Source organism: Ceratotherium simum, chromosome 13 (genome assembly GCF_057802395.1).
Source record: "Ceratotherium simum simum isolate JZ-2026a chromosome 13, ASM5780239v1, whole genome shotgun sequence".
NCBI lineage: Eukaryota > Metazoa > Chordata > Mammalia > Perissodactyla > Rhinocerotidae > Ceratotherium > Ceratotherium simum.
The window spans coordinates 15,732,102-15,747,618 of NC_141912.1; the positions used below are offsets into that span (position 1 = coordinate 15,732,102).

Genomic DNA, 15,517 nt, shown 5'->3' on the forward strand with positions numbered 1-15,517 from the left:
GAGGCATTTGGGAGAGGGGAAAGATGAGATCCGAAAGGAAGAAGAGGGAGGTGAGATACTGATGGGACAGGCAGAAACTGCTGAAATCAAACTGTGTCTACTTGGAAATTTTTCCCATGCCACCAAGGCCCTTTAGCCTCAGGTTTTCATACAAGTTCTGCTCTGCTATCTCATTCCAACACTCTCCCTTCTATCTGAAAGACTCTCAGCAATAAAACAAGTCACAACACAAAAGCTGAAAAGAGTTTTATCGGAAGATAAACACGGAATCTGCTAAACCATTTTCAACCATGGCTACTTATTTAATTGTGGGAACTAATTTTGAGTGTTCGGTTTCATAAACTGAAATATGGTTAGTAAATTTAAGATTGAGACGGAATCAGTAAATACATATGTCTTAGAGCTCTGCATTTCTGTGTTTGCTGCAATCAGTATTTAGATCTGTGAATGATGTAACAGATAATACAGATTGGATCAGAGGGGCTTTAATGTCAAGATAAGTGCCCAGCTATGACTTTATGTGCACATCATAGAGTGAGACTAGAAAGCCGGCTGAATGCAAGGCTGCCATGCCCTCTGGAGTCATCTCATCCCTCTGTAGCTGGGATGCCTTCAGCAGAACGTGCCGGGGTGTGTGTGTGTGTGTTAGAGAGAGAGAGACAGACCCTACTGTAACGTCAGGAAAGTTCACACAAAAGAAAGGCGGGTGGGGCCGGCCCCATGGCTTAGCAGTTGAGTGCAAGCTCTGTTACTGGCGGCCCGGGTTTGGATCCCGGGCACGCACCCACGCACCCCTTGTCCAGCCATGCTGAGGCCGCGTCCCACATACAGCAACTAGAAGGATGTGCAACTATGATGTACAACTATCTACTGGGGCTTTAGGGGGAAAAGGCGGAAAAAAAAAAAAGGAGGAGGATTGGCAATGGATGTTAGCTCAGAGCCCGTCTTCCTCAGCAAAAAGAAGAGGATTAGCATGTATGTTAGCTCAGGGCTGATCTTCCTCACAAATAAAAAAAAAGCAAGGTGGGAGAGCAACAATATTCTGAATCAGGATAGCCTCTCTTTCCTTTTAAGACACTCAGAATACTTAACAGGCATTACTTTGTCAATCTCCACACCACCTGTCAGACCTTAGATCACCACGACTGCCCTCGTATATTAATCAAGGAGACAATCAAATGTAGCTTTGAAAAAAGTTCCACTCGTTCAGACTTCACAGTATTATTAAAATTTCTAAAAAAGTAAGTAACAGGAGGTGTTTCTGATCCTAGCGTTGACTCTAACTTTGTACCCGTGTTCCTTGCAGATTAGCATGGTTACATCACTTAAGGTACCATAGAAAGCACAGGTGGGTAAGAAAACAAGCTGACAAAACCTAGCGAAATAATACACAGGTGGCAGAATACACACACCTGCATCTTCATCCGCCTTCCAAAAATAAGAAGATTCTATTTTCCTCTTCTATACTCTATATACTCTAGAACAGAGTGAATACGTATTTATAAAGAGAAATATATTATTTTGATTAATATTTCATGCAAAATCTCATGTAACATCATGGATTCGCACAGAATCAACAGAGGAGTTGGACATTCCTTAAGCACCTATCCTGTGAGCTCTCTCCTTTACCTGGTACTTCTTCTAGACTCTGTGCTAGAAGCCAGACCAGACTGGGCACAGCAAACCATATCTTCCTTTCGGTATCGAATGCAATGAGTCAGTGTTTATGCAATGATCTGCTATTAAAGCAAATAAACAGAATCAGGAATTCCAAAACATGCCATGTTTTCATTTCCATTTCACATGATTATGAAGCTCGCCAAATTCGGGCACTTTAAATTATGAGGTCCCCTATCGCACATTTCTTTATCAGTCCTCCACATAATTGTTTAACTAAGTCTCTCTGATAAAAATGTCTAAAATGCTTGCTGTTTCTCAGCAGCAAACAAATGCCTTTAGCCTCTGACCCAGCCCTGAGATTTCTCAAACCTTCTCCTGTCTTTCAAATTGCATCCCATTCAGGTAGCGGTGCCTGGTGGTTAACACCTGGCAGGCACAGGAGCTAAGCCACCAGCTCCACATGTGCAGAGTGGTAGCCCCGACTGAATTCAATGCTGACATAAGACTCCTATCAGTGAGCACACAATGAAGAGCTAATATGGCCAAGTATCCATCTTATAAGAAGTTGATGGGTAAAAGGCTGTTAAAACTCTTTAAGTGGGAAAAGGTAAGACTCTGAGCTACAAAAGTGGCCTGCCTGCCCCTGGAGGATCATGTTCTGGGTTTTTAGTTTTCCTTCTTGTCTTCCTCTACCTCTCAATTTCCACTTATTCTCAATTATATGGCTCGGGAAGGTGTCCCTCAAGGCAAAGAGCAGAAATCAGAGGCTATCCTCAACAGCCTGTACCACCCTGTCTACACTGTTCTGAATTTTTTTTTACTGAAAAATTAGAAAGAAAACACAGCAAATTATTACCTGCTTAATGCACATTTAGGTGTCCCCTTCCCCATTTTTTATCTCTAAAAGATAGCACTTTCAACACTTGAGTTCTAACCTCGAGGCCTGAAAAGTACCCGCTACTCCCACCAATATCGTGCAGTTTCGGTGACAATAAACTGGCTCCCAAACGTACCAGTGAAAACCACAAGTTCTCACTCTCGGTGACTTGAATTTAGTGAAATGAAACAGTCATTTCTATTTTAGTATTTTTAAAGAGTTGCACTTAATAGCACAGTTAAAAGGTCAGTTCTTGAAATTAATGGGTGGGTGCTGGCCCCATCCGAGGGTAAAGGACATTTTAGAGAGCCCAAGGGCCCTTGGAACATACTATTTTGAGGTCATAGGGAAATCTGTTGGAAAGCAAAGAGTTTTCAGCTGGCTGACACCGTAATGTTACCTACCAGGAGAAGACACTTCCAGAGACTGTCTTTCAATCAGTCCAACAGTAGGAATTTATCGGGAACCCCCAGCACACAGGAGTCTGGTAGGACCCCACCAATGAGTGATACGATGAACACTGCTGGCAAGTTCCAGCTCCCTCAGCATGTTCCAGGTTCTCCCTGCCGACTTCATACAGATAGTGCTCATGGCCTGAGCCTCTGTATTTTCTGACATACCTTGGAGGACCCCCATCCTCTTCTGGTCACACTGTTTAGAAAGCACATGTCAACCTGGAACCACCTCCCAGTTGTAGTATTTCTGTCTTCTCGCTATCTCTGGGACGTCTCTTTGGAAACTTCCCTGAACTGTTTAGGCTAACAAACACTTTTACGCTTTTGCCATCTAATCATGTTTTCAGATGTCTTATTGATCATGTCAACATCCTGCTTAAAATCTTTCAGTGACTCTTCTCCTGTCTTCAAGATAAACTCCAAACTCCTCAGCAGAGCTTAGCGAAAAAACACTGTGATCTAGCCTCTTCCCTTGACACTCCTGGCTTGCTCTACTCTAGCCACTCTGGACTACTTGTGGTTTTCCAACATGCCATGTCCTCCCTTACCTCCGAGCTTAGCACACGTTGTCCACCATGCCATTAAAGCTGGTGTTTCCCCCATCCCTTGAATCTGGACTTATTAGGTGACTTCCTTTGGCCAAAGGGAAATGAGCAAAGATCTTGCAAGCAGAGGTTGAAAAGCACTTGTGTTCTGGAGTTCGTCCTCTCTTGCTGCTCTTGGGAACCCTGAGATCACAATCTGAAGAAGCTCACACTAGCCTACTAGGGATGAGAGACCACATGGAGCAGAGACAAGCTGTCCAAGCTGAAGCTCGCCCCTCCCAACTAGCCTTCCAACAGTCAGACATATGAGTGAGGCCATCCTGGACCAACCAGTCCAGAGGAGAATGGCCCAGCTAACCTGCAGAATCAGAAGAAATTATACATGTTTGTTGTTGTAAGCCACTAAATGTTGGGATGGCTTGTTACACAGTATATGCCAACTGAAACATCCACTTTGTTTCCTGGTTATCCTTTAGGTCATCTGCTCATCCTTCAGGTCTGAGGATGAAGGCTTCCCTGACCCCAGAAGATGCTACACTGGTTTACATTCATGGCATCCTGTGCATACCACTAAAAGAGCACTGGCCACAGCGTAAAGGAGTCGCCTATTTTTAATCTCTTTCCCCAGCAGTGCCTTAACTTATAGCACACACACAGTAAATATTTGCTGAAAGAAACAGAGGAATGTATATATCTATCTTCCGGCTTTTTCTATCCTTAATCTCAATGAATTAGACTAGATAATTTTTACCGATCACTACCTAGATGTAGTAACTACATCAAAATATATTTTAATGTTTTGTTTTTTTAGGGTTCCACTCATATCAATAGCCTTTGGGAATCTCCCTACTCTTTTTATAGGTAAGACTATCATATCTTCCAAACTCATGGTGTCTTTCAATTTGACTAACACTAAAAAATTCACCTAAAATTCCAAGGGCCCTCAGCACACGCACATGGATAATTCTGACAAATGTTGTCACTGTCACCGTCATAATTACTCTACTATATATGTCAAAGAAGCAGAAGGTTTTAACAATACATAACTGACTTCACTGTCAATGCAATGACATTGACAGTTAATGACAATTCATATCACAGAGAAAACATCTCTACAACAAAGAGACTAGCAAGTTGCAATTGTTCACCTGTTCATTTCAGCAGTACATCACGGTAAGTTTTGTTCTGTGAAATTTATCATCCTAACAGCATTATAGCTGCCACCATTACTAGGGCTAAAATTTAACACACATTATCTTAATTATTTAATTCTCTCAACAATCCTGCAAGGTAGGTATGATCAGCCTTATTTTACAGATGAGGTCAAGGAGACTCAGAGAAGTTGGGCAGTTTCCCCAAGGACACACAGCTAATGAGTAGCAGGTTGAGATTTGAACCCAGACGTGATTCCAAAAGCCTCTTATTTGGAATAATACCTTTAAATCTGATCTTGTTAAAAGGAAGCAATAAGTATCTTCCTTTTGAAGACAAGGAAATAGAGGCACAGAGAAAGAAAGTCGCTTGCCCATGGGCTCAGAGGGGCAGGAATGGGAAGAGAACCTGTTCGCCTGATGCTCCTGCTCCTGGACAAGCCCAAAGCTTCTCCATCTTCTCCCTGCTTGTTAATATTTAGATTCACACCTACCTCCTTGACTGACAACAACAAATTCAAGAGGGAGAAAGAACAGTTTCTTCCTATTCTAGGAGTGCTTCCAATTACCGTATATCTAGGTAGGTCGTGAAAAGAAAAGTATGAAGCATGAAGTTCACGAGACCTAACTGGGCTATCATTCGCTTTACGAACTTTTTTTTAAAAAACACAATCATCAGGGGCCGGCCCCGTGGCTTAGCGGTTAAGTGTGCGCGCTCTGCTACTGGCCCCCCGGGTTTCGGATCACGGACGCACACCGACACACCGCTTCTCCAGCCATGCTGAGGTGGCGTCCCATACAGCAACTAGAAGGATGTGCAACTATGACATACAACTATCTACTGGGGCTTTGAGGAGAAAAAGGGAAAAAAAGGAGGAGGATTGGCAATAGATGTTAGCACAGGGCCGGTCTTCCTCAGCAAAAAGAGGAGGATTGGCATGGATGTTAGCTCAGGGCTGATCTTCCTCAAAAGAAAAAAAAAAAAAGCTATCCTCAAACCTAGAGAAGGATTTTAATCTTCCAGCTTTAAAGTGATTCACATTCGCTATATTTATTATTCATATCAATCTGAGAGAACTGACCACTGCCTGTGCACCATGAAGAATGACTATTTACCATTAAATATTGAATTAAGAGTTACATAATCATCTTAAAAAAAAATTCTACTTCTCTACAATATCAAAATGCACCTAACAGTCATTATTGTTCTAGGAACACAATTGTGTTTTACAATTTAAACTATTTCAACAACTTAAAATAATGACCTGTTGGGCACACCACAAACTTGTCCAACAAAACTGATTTATTTTATTTTAGTTGTTAAGAAACATCTTGAAAACATAGGATGCTCTGAAACTACAAATAACTACCTTGGAGTTTCTTTTTTCTCCAAATATCATTTCTCTTAATTCCAGCCCCAGATCTTCAATATCTATCCTTATTCCAAGTATGGAAGAGGGAATTAATATTTGCTAGTATACAAAGTGTGCTAGAAATGTTCGGTTACACTCTAACTGGCTTCTCCATCATGAAGACACAATTACAGGCACTTATCCATCTAAGTATTGTCCTTCAGTGGAGCAAATAATAAGAGGTCTCTGAGAGTATAAAAATTCTTTTAGTGATGAAAGGAAAGGTACTAATAATATTTTATGTCATTTGTGGGTTTCAAATGTTCTGGAGACAACCCTTTTATCAGATTCTCTTGCTTCCCATCTCCCAACAAGGTTTGCAGGTAGACCCACCATTAGTTCTTTCTTTGTGAAAAATGTCCTGACATCTCCATGCCAACACAGACAGAAGCACTCCTAGGAGAAAATGCCAGCCAAAGTCCTTGGCTAGAGGCTTCCACAATGAAGTGGCTATAGAATAAAGTCTCCACGACATCCAATGTCAATTGACTGCCTCATTTTAGACTTAATATAGGCAAGGCCAACTAGGTTAGGCACTTTAGGATATAATCCTCAGGACTTCTAAGTTCTTTTGGATCCAAATCAGAAAAGGGGGAAAAATCATTTAGTGCCAATTCAATTTGACAAAAAAGGAGGAGGAGGAGAGTAATTAAAAAGAAGAGGACAAGGTGAGTAGTGTTCCTTTTCAATGCTGGGCACACGGATAAATTACTGCAGCCCAGTAAGAAAGCTCTAGTTACACCAAACTGCTTTCAGGTCAGACCTGTCAACAGGAAAAGGAGCCAAGATAGACTGTAGTGGTGTTTCCCTTCATCTTCCCTCTCTTGACCTCTGATTCCTCCCAAATAACTACCCGTGTCCCCAGCTCTGAATGCCAGTGCTGATAAACCGCAACATTAACCCAATTCACAAGAAAAACTGATATCATCTAATGTTCTGAGAGCGACTAACATCCTGGCCTGGCAGTCCACACATTCTGCCTGGACTATCCATTAATCAGTCTTGTTATTCTCCACAGGATGCTATCTGTACCAGAAAGACCATGTGGTCCACGATCCTTAGTAAGCGACACTCCCATGATACTGACATCCTCTTCCTGGAGGCCTACCCAGATGAAGGAAATGGAAAATCCTCTTTGAGCAAGGTGACCGCCAACTCCCTTTCTGACCCTCTGGAGGCCACCCTCTTCCACTGCCACTCCCTTGCTTGCCTTTAGGGAAGTGCCAGCCAGCAGGTTGCTAGGACAACTGGCGTCATTGCTGGGGCACAGAAATAGATCTCCAGCAAAGCTGGGAACCTGGATTGTAAACTCCGATGACAGCAACAAGATACCAATTGGCAGCTAATCTGCTCCGCTAAAGGGAGTGACGGACTAACATTACCCAGTGGACAGCTCTCACCTTGACTACTAGCCTTTAATCTACACTGTGCTTGATGTGGTGGTGACAGAGAAGGGGCAAGAAACTCACTTAAGACAGGTGCTGAATAACTATTCTGAATTATGTGAGCTGGTAGATATGCAGTAACCAACTGACATCTGTATATTTAATTTATTAGTCTCCTGAAAGTGGAGGGAGGGAGGCTGCTCATAAGCAGAAGCAGGAGCGCCAGAAACAGGTAGAGCAACTGAGGTTGCCAAAAAGAAGGAAAAATATCTGTTTGTACAGGCAGTAGCTGTCCCCTTTCTGAACAATAGCATCCTAATCTCATCCCCCCCTTTTCTTGGAGAACAAAGAAGAAAAGGCAAAGGAGACCGGAAAACTAGGGCTTGCCATGGTAGAAGAAGGGAACAATCTTTGTGCCCAGTTCTCTTCTGCAGGGTAAGTTTTACAACGCTTATAACGGGTAGCAACTCGTAGGAGCCCCAGGCATTAAGACTGACTATCAAAGTCTTGGATTTTAGCACTTGGAGAAATTACAATTTTTCAGTTCTATGCAAGCTACAAAGGCTTGAGAAGAAAAAAGGAAAATGAAATGAACAGCAACCTAATAGAAATTTTAGAAAACTGTTTTAGCAAGAGTGTTTTCATTTCTAGATGCACCAAGTACGGTGTCTGGATGTCCAGGAAGATGGCTTCTGTGCAGACTGAAAGAGGTAACGCAGCCCGGGACGCATGCAGGTGTCCTAAGCAGCAATTCTGCTGGCACTGTGGGCAATTCCTGTCCCAGTGCCAGAGACTTGAGGCTGGAAGGGAGATGGTCACAAGACGTGTGTGATAAAGGGACTGGGCAAGAAGAGGGATTTGGAGGTGTAAGAAGATGGCTGAGTTCAAAGAGCATGATGACAACAACCTGCCCGAGTTGTGGAAATAAAAGATGCTGAGGGAGATTGCTGATTATGTCCCATTAATATTTCCATTTTTGGGGATTTCTACGTAAGGAAGTTGTTTCAGAATGTAAGCACAAATGGAAAAAATGACTCTGAAAAACTAACTTTCTCCAACATAGGTTTCAAACAGTTAATTTTTCTATTTCACCTAAAAAGCATTTTACACTTGTTGAAAATTACTTTTTCTGAATCATGGAACACACTTATTTAGGTGTCTGCAAAAGGTTAACATAATTCTCAGAACACACAGAAGATGGATTAATTCCTTCAATCTAAGCATAATCTAACATAATTTATTACATAGCTACCACTTGAAATTTAATATGCATATATGTTGGTTAAATGATTTTCTGGTATTAAAAAATGATTGTTTTACAGAAGTGAAAAATTTGGGGAATTAAAAGAATGAAATTATTTATTTGTCTTTTTACATTAGTTTCAAGGAACAATTTATTTACTGGTAAGAACCAACGAATTTTGTTTTGGCTTTATGACAAAACAATGTCATTTAGTTCCTATCTATGCTTCACTTTTCTGTAAGAAAGCAAAAGAGAAACAACAATCTTTTAGAGGAATAACGAAAATAATTCAAACACCACGGTATGATACACTTTGTGAGAAATGACATACATCAGTAATATTTTAACAAAGAGGATGGGGCTAATCAACCTCTGAGGTGTCCAAAACGGTGGGAATTATTTGATCTCTATCTGGAAGAATTTTCAGTGGCTTAATACTCCCCTCCTGGGGCAGCACCACTACCCAGTCTTCCTTGCCCTTCCTTCTTGCCTGTATACTGATTCTTGAACAGTGAGCACTTCAAAGAAACAGCACTTGAGAAATACATTTTTAGTTCTGGGTGTGGTTTCTGTCCAAAGTTCAAGTTGAAAACACTACTTGTACTAGGGTTGGGAGGCATCATTTCTTTACGTGGCCCAAGCTCTTGCTTCAGCTTTTGCATATAAATATATAAAATGACCCTAAAGGAGAATGGTTCCCAGGTTCTAGAAATCTCCATTCTATGTCTTTGTCCGTGGTCATACCACATGATTTCTGATGGAAAGAAGTTTCTGACTCTATGTCTCATCTGCCCAGACGCAGAAGCAGTTAAATAAAAGACTAGTTTTATCTTCTCTCCCTCCCTTACCTTCTCAAAGCACACACATGTATCGGGTTGAAATCCTACCTCTGGTTCAAGGCCTAATTCACCCTCAGGAGTCCTTGAAGCCCTCCGTGAAAACCCAGCTCTAAGGAATCTTACCCATCGATTTCTGAGCACCTGACTCACCACCCGAGAACATCCTCCCACAGTGCTCTGTTAGAGTAAAGTCTCAGAGGGCAGTCAATATAGATTACTCACCACTGTATCGCTAACAGACTTGAGCACACCTTGGCACACAACAGCCTTTTAATAAATATTATTTATCTAGTGAATTCTTAACTTCAATAGAACACAAAAACTTTTTACCTCAGCACTGTTCAGTTAGAAAGCAGTCCGACCAGGCTGTTGATGCTTTCTTTTTCCCCAGAGAACACGAATATTGTAGAAGATACACGAACATTTTTCCTTCCACAGCTTCTGGGTGTTCTGTGTATTTCCCTTCTCCTCTCTGAGATGCTGAGATGCTGAGAGGAGGAGGCTGAGCACCCGGGGAAGGTGACGCCGAGGGGAAAGGGTGTGCCTGGGAAGTGCTAGACTTGGCCAGCAGACTCAGGAAGTAGCTCTGACAACTCTGAGAAGTAGCAGCTTGTGCAAAGGCCCGGCTGAAGGGGTAATGGCCAGGAATTAGGGAGGCTATCAATAAGAAGCTATTGGAGGAAGTCTGGGACAGGGAAAGAAATGGGTGAAACAGAAAACTCGAGAGAACTTGAGGCTACACAAGAACGCTCAGAGTCCTTGGCATGGAATATGCTCACTCAGATCCTCTTTGCAGTTACGATATGCAGGCCCATTCACAGTGCCATAACAAGCAAGGACTGAAAAATGAGACATTTCTCTCATTTATCTAACAGTAAAATCTCCGCTCCTTTCCTGACCCCTTTATCTACTTCAGTTTTTTTTTTTTATGATAGTTCTAGAAAATTTGGTATCACAGATGGCAAATCTAAAAGGTACAAATTGACAGACACATAGGGAAATTCCCAAATCGCTCTTATTAGAGTGTGTCTGTGTAATTCTCTTACTCTGGAGACCAGAAATTCAGCTCCCATTTTTCAAAGCTTAGGAAGACAGCATAATGCTGTCTAAATAGGCACAGAGGTGTTTATTTTAGTCTTTCCATTTCTTCCCAGGAATAATATAACTCCTGCACACTCAGAGCAGTTATTCTGAGAAGGGGGTCATAAACACACAAAATTCAAGACATCTTTATTCTTGCTATCCTCAAAAGCAATATAGGATGATCCTCCTTAAGAAAGCTTTTGAGAACTTCCCCTTTCTCCCACAGAGACATTCAATGGACTTCACTTCTACCGGCATATTATTTCTTCATTCCAAATTGTGCATCATCACAAGTACAGAAAAGGAAAATGGCGCTATTCAGTACAGGGGGAGTTTCTATGTAGATTCAGCACTTCAAGCCTGGCTCCCACTTTGGGAATAAATGTATACATAAATGGTCATAAAATGATGTGATTATAAGAGACAAAACCACCACCATTCACAGAATGCCAGGGCAGGCTGCTCACAAACAACCGATAAAGCAAACCACTCAAATGGAAAAGGAGAGGAAATATACACAGTGCAGATTTATTTTTTCAAGTATCAGAAAATCCCCAAACTCTATTGATAGTTCTATAAAGCTTTTATTTTTAATAAATTGTTTCCTTTCCCACATTTACTTACACACATCACAGACATTTAGCATCTACTTCTAAGGAAAAGAAAGTAGGCTAGTCTCTCCAGGCCACCCCCTACCCTATCAAACTACTACCAGATTCAAGCAATTCTCATCATACCCCTGTTTACGTTCCTTTTCCTAACGGCTTAGGCCCACACATGAGAAGCCCTGGCATACACCGACTCTATCCTTAAACATTCACTCAACAAATATTTACCGAGTGCCCACTATGGGCCAAGCAGCATTTTAGGTGTTGTGGATTCACTAGGGAATAATAATAATAATAATAATGATCCTTGCTTTCATGGGCCTAACAGTCTAGTTGAGGAGATGGATGATTACCGAATAAATATATTATATGTAAGGTGCTAAAAAACAATAAAGTAGGCTAGAGGATGGAGAGGGATGGGGTGGGTGCTATTTTATATAGGTCAGGGAAGGCTGCTTTGAAAAGGTAACTTGAGAAGTCCTACTTAAGGAAGCAGAGAAACTTGGGAAAGAATTACAGATCATTGCCTCTTTGCTTATATTCTAAGCAATTTTTGAGTATGGAGGTAGGCATTTTTTAAAAAGTTAATTTCAAAAGTGACTCATGTTTAATTTTCAAAAGGGCCAATGAGTGTGGGATCTTAAATTTAAATGACTAAAACTACATTTTTAGAAAGCACTCAAATGAACACCTTTGAATTGTCATACGGTGCCCAGAAGGGTCCTGTGGAAGGGTATCATGATGTTGACAGATATAATAATTCTTTTGTTTTACCATAAGACTGTGCTCAACATTTTAAAAGCAGTTGTAAATTGAGGTTGAGCCAAATCACTGACTTTCAGAAGCCAAATAGGGTAAAATGAAGGTCCAATCTGCCTCATCTAAGGCTGATACTTTACGGAATGTTGGACACTTAACAGCCAGAAGAGCCACTAGAGGTCATTTAACTCAACTTTCTCATGTTAGTCATCATAAAACGGGCCCCCAGGGCTTTAGCGGGCCAAGGTCATACAGTCCACTGCAGCATCATGCAGGTCTCCTGCCTCTTAGGCCAGTTTTCATCGCCACTCCTTTCTTGTACATGATGCTACATCTTAGATCCAGTTTGAGACACTTTCAGGAGCAAAGTGCATCTGCTAGAAAGATGGTGGCAGATTGGAGAGGAGGTTAGTGGGGACAAGAAGGGGAGTACTGCAGAGTTAATGAGTTTGGGGTGCAGTCTGTGAGGACCGCTGAGAATGGGAACCACTAATTCCAATGGTTGCTGTGATTACCACTCAAATGCTCATACACCACCATCATGCCCCATCTATGTGCAAGCACACCTTCTTGGAAAATCTCCTGCCTTCCCTTTTATAATGGCACAGGCCTTGGGGGCACCCAGGACACCAAAGTAAGAGGAAAATGTGAACTTAGTGCTATAAAAATGCCCCAAGATTATAAAAGGTTACCAACTACTAATTTCAAACTTATTAAGAAAACTGGAAACCCCTTTCCCCTCCCAAGCAAATGCAATTTGGAAGAGAAAGTCCTTAGCGCTAAAGGAGGTCACTAGAATTTAGTATTTTCTTCCTCTCTCTCAACCCACTCCATTTACAGAGGATTTTAAAATTACTTTAAGTTGGCCATGTGGCATCTTAAAGTTTACACTTCAGAACTTCTTTGAAAACCTCACTCAATGTTTGAGGTTTGGCAGGGTATCCTGTGAGCACTTCAAAGCAATGGTTTAAAAGAAAACACCACCAGATTTGAAATAAAAGCCATCTAGATTATAGTAACTCCACCGTTCATTTAAACGTAATATGAAACCTAAAGCATTTTTCCATAAGATACTTGTTCCCTAGGATCACCAGAAGTGCATTCTAACAGCCACCTGATTGGGAAAATAATTCCTAGTAAAACACATTGCCACTGGAGCACCCAAATCTAACAGGGCCTAAAGTTGTTCCTTAATAGTGATAGAAACTTTTATAATGAGATGCTTTTTAGTAAGTAGTAAAGTGCCTTACATGATGCTCTGCCCCTTACCAGGACCCCAAGCCAAGATGTTGACTGAGCAATAAACAGGTGCCACGGAGCAATATATAGACTTAGAAAGTAACACTTCATGAGAGTTAGTGACTTGCCCAGGGTTGTGAATTTACTTGACCTTGACCATAGGACCAGGAATAGAATTCAGGTCGATTGATTCCAGGAGTTGTGTACTTTCCACTAGAACCAATGTGATCACATGTACAAAAGGGAAACATTAAAATACCAGTGTCTCCCATCATCCATTTACTAGGAGGCACTGGGAGATTTTGAATTTAATAAGCTTATTTTAATATGACTATTTAACCCTGAGGAGATATGAATAACCATGCATATTTTAATACAAATTTCTACAAAACATGAAATAAAATTCAGGGGGAATTTTTCTTTTCAGTGTTAATGCTTTCTCTTCCTGATATATGCCCTCATATTAGCTGCATCTTGCTTTTTCAAAATCTTTTACGCAACTGGAAAAAAGTAGGTAATAAATGCCTGGAAAAGTTTCCTGACTAAATTATTAAGAAGCTGAAAACGTAATATATATATTGTTTTATATATATATATATATACACACACACAAACATATATAATATATATACACACACAAATATATATTTTAAGTATGCATGTATGTACACACAAAAAAATACCTAGTCTAAGCTGGTTCTTCATTTTCTAAAATTTGAAGATAATGCATTTATAGGCCTGGGTTTCCTGTAGCTGTATCTTTCCTAGTCGAAACTCTTGTGAACTTTTTTTGTGACACAGTCTAGTAATGAGGTAAAATCTCCAGATAGCAGCACAGCTGGTCAAACCTCTAAGTTTCGCGGCAGATCAGCTCCTGGAAGCCGGTAGCGTGCTGTCTCTTCAATTACTTGATACTAAACTCCTCGTGAAAGGCGACCAGGAGCCCACACACAGGAACTACTTTACTAATCTCAAAATCCCAACCCCATAACCTGATAAAAAACCAGTAAATCAGCCAATTTTCAATAGGAGAAGCACCCAAAACAACTGTACTTGCATACCTCAGACTTTTGAAAGCCGGAAAAAAAACTCATTCCAATCAAAAACTTCACATACATAAAAATAATTGCTGGGTGGAAATCCTGGATGCTAATCTTCAGCCTGGACAATTTTACCCCCAGCCACCGACCACTGCGATAGCCCAGTTTAAAGAGGCTGCTATAAACTTGATACCATTTGACTGTACCAGGAGAAAGGGCGTTCCCACAATGAAAGAATCATTGTATTCCACTCTTTTATTCCAGAAGCAGATAATGAGCAGTGCCCCACAGAAGCCGAGAGAAAGGCAAGTTCAAGGCAAATAAAAACAGAATCTCTCCCCTAAAAAAAGAAATTAATTGGATGATCACCTAGAGCTAATGCTAATACCCCTTCATCACCCTGGCTCAGTGACATCCAATGATTCACAAATCCTTGCAAGGCAAGCCACTGCAGATGCTGCTCTTGTTAACTTACAACATTCACTGTGCACTGTTCACAGGTAGCCCCAGCCTATCCTTCACCATGGAGACTTCCCACAAGTAGCTGGAGCGCTCCTGGGCTCAGGCGTGTTCTTTCTTCCTTTCACAGAGAGGTGAGAAATCCCTAGCATGGGAAGAGAAGAGAAGAAAAAGAAAAAGGTAAATGCATCGTCAAATCACTCATTAGCTCAACAAATGAAGCCTCACGATCAATTAGACTGATAATTCACCAAAAACCATTTTCCAGTACCCTATTCTCAAAAAAAAAAAAAAAGGCAACATTTTTGCTCTTGCCCCAGGAGACACAGCATGGCACGGCCACCCTTTTCCCCTGCCTCCCATTCCACCCCATCAAGTTGAAGCCAGTTCTGGGAGACGCAATCCCAGCTGAGATGCAAATTTGCAACACAGCCCCAAAATAAGCCACTTGAGTTTACTCTCTGCAAAAAGGAGGGAGCTAGGACTCTCATCTTTTGCCATTTTCATACCTCACTGGGTTGTTGGGAAGACCAGTAAGATCACTCTTGCAAAGCACTCACAGTTCCCGAGAAGAAAGACACTATGTAAAACGCAAAGTATTATTAGTGGTCATAAGCCTGTTACTGAGCTCTGGGCCAGAATATAAAGGCCAGCTTTGGCTAGGCACCAACAATCAACCCTCCCTGGGGCACCCAAACGTGCACATGTCTGCACGGGCCGCTGTGCTAAAACTCCCCTTCCACCGAGGGGTTGCGGGAAGCAGAGAACCGGAAATGGAGGTGTCTGGAATCTCAGGGAGACA

At 41.5% G+C, this 15,517-nt stretch overlaps 1 protein-coding gene across 11 annotated transcripts in view; it reads right to left on the reverse strand.

Annotated features, from left to right (window-relative positions):
• ATXN1 (ataxin 1) overlaps nt 1-15,517 on the reverse strand; it is a 390,857-nt gene that overhangs the window by 138,083 nt on the left and 237,257 nt on the right. For all 11 annotated transcript variants that reach the window (XM_087438051.1, XM_087438044.1, XM_087438047.1 and 8 more), the window contains one exon: nt 14,732-14,860. The gene's annotated coding sequence lies outside the window, so the exon portion shown is untranslated. The remainder of the gene's footprint in view (nt 1-14,731; nt 14,861-15,517) is intronic.